The sequence below is a fragment of the Fopius arisanus genome, unplaced genomic scaffold, assembly GCF_000806365.1.
Source record: "Fopius arisanus strain USDA-PBARC FA_bdor unplaced genomic scaffold, ASM80636v1 scaffold00085, whole genome shotgun sequence".
Taxonomy (NCBI): Eukaryota; Metazoa; Arthropoda; class Insecta; order Hymenoptera; family Braconidae; genus Fopius; species Fopius arisanus.
In genome coordinates this window covers 25,851-28,025 of record NW_011887824.1, presented here as the reverse complement: position 1 = coordinate 28,025, position 2,175 = coordinate 25,851, and positions in this window count along the sequence as shown.

The window sequence follows — 2,175 nt, the reverse complement described above, 5'->3', positions numbered from 1 at the left end:
CCTTGGACGCGTCTCAGTCTCAGTGTATATAAGGCCAATGCAAGAGATGGAGAATTTGAAACTTGAGCACGTAGTGCACGTGTATATTGTAATGCCAATCGGCGAGTTGCGTCCATTGGTATATCGAGTTTGGGAATATATATTGTCTGTTGTGAGGCTGTTGTGAGGCTGAGTTTAATGAAATTTTCGGTATAGATATTGGCCATTGGTTGGATAAATTTATTGAGAATTATTTGGAGTCACATTTTCGATTTGTTGAGTGGAATTTGATGCTTTAATTGAAATTCTACTGGCTATTCAAGCACATTCATCTATTATTAAATAAATTGAATAAATATTGTTGATTAATCTCCAAACAATTCTGCATTTTTCGTTATTGGTGTTTATCTGTATTTTTTTTGTTAATTGATGGTCAACTTGGTTTTAGAAAATGTGAAGATTGAACGGATAAATTTATTCCGAAAATCTGAGCTTTTGTCAGTTCATAGGTGCTAATATGATCGATCGGTGGAGTAGTTTTCGAAATATCGATGATTGTTTCTGAAAAGTTTTTCGCAAATATCTGAGAGACTGTCCAACCGAGTTTCCTCTAAAAATCTTCGTCTCAATGTGGTTTACATAGATCAATCAGAATATATACTTGTGTTCCCTCAAAGTTATCGAGATATATCAATTTTCATGTTTTTCTAAAAAAATTCTTGTACGCGCTCTCTGATTTCTAAAAATCACCCTATCAACTTTAAATTTGACAGAACGTTCCCTATTATGACCACAATATTTGGGATTGAAGATGGATTGAATTGGATAATACTTTTAGAAGATATTCAATTTTGGATTTGAAAAGATTTTCTTGAATATCTCAAAAACGACTCGACTGATTTGATTTTTATTTTTTCATAACATTTGCTACATTATGCCCTATCTGAATCAACTTTTTCTGTTTTTCTGAAAAAAATCGTTGCTAGAATAGCCACGGATTTATTCGGAAGCTTACTACCAATTGTATTGTTAGCAATAAAAAATGAGAAAAAAAACTGGCTCAAAAAGTAATGGTTAAATCTCCTGCCAAATAGACTGATCAACTGCTTGTTTTAATTTTATACTTTTGTGATAATTCCACTTTTTAAAAACACTGTATAAATATTGTTGATAGAAACGGGGTCATAACGCCCTGAACCAACAATTGGATCGGGGTTTGATGGCAATTATCGGGTGCTTCGTTTAAATAAAATCATATTATTGTTCACAGATGTATAGATAATTGTACAATTTCCCATTACGTTATTTCGTTGATTTTGTGTACGCGATGAAAAAGAATCTGCTTGCGGTGGGTAACGATTGTGGTTATCAGGTAATTAACAATCGATGTGAGAAACGTTATTAATATCATTATTTGTTGATAATTATTCTGCAATTAAATATTGAGTATTTTATTCGTTGGATTTTCAATTAAACGCGTCATCTACGGGGCACTCCGTCAGTAGAAGAACAGAAGTTTTGTCTGACGTAATGAAATTTCCTCAAAACATTTCAGTTCACCATTTTTTTAGATAATTTTAATTGAATCAATTCAATTGATTTAATTATTTACAATAAAGAGTCATATTATTTAATCAAGAAATATAATTCATTTCTTTTCGTTTCGAACAATGCAAATAATGATTATCTAAACAATGATTATTTTTTCATTTCAAAAAGTTTAGGTAATTATGTAGTCGATTCACATCCAGAGTTTTACCCGTTTCTCGGACGGAAGAATTAATTCTCGAAACGATTCTCAAAAAAACAATTAAGCGCCGGTAATTACAGTAATTGATGGGTTTATAATAATTTGTAAATGTTGATGGAATTTATAATCTCCGAAGGGATTTATCCCTGGCAAATGTAAGGTACGCCATTCAGGTTTACCAGGTGGACACCTGATCAGGACCTTGATGAGTTGCTATCCGGCTTACCTGCAGGTTGACTTTGAGTCTCGTTTTCAAGGTCGTGTTGGGGGAATCGTACCTGATGATGGTAGCCTGAGTCGAAAGTGATTAGACCCTCATCTGGTTATCGTAAGGTCAAAGTAAACCGTTTGAAGACCTGATAACGTTGCTCTTCAGAACTGATCTGGGCCTCAGCAGGAAACTTATGAGGGCCTTACATTCCAATCTAGCCTTATATAGAGACTTT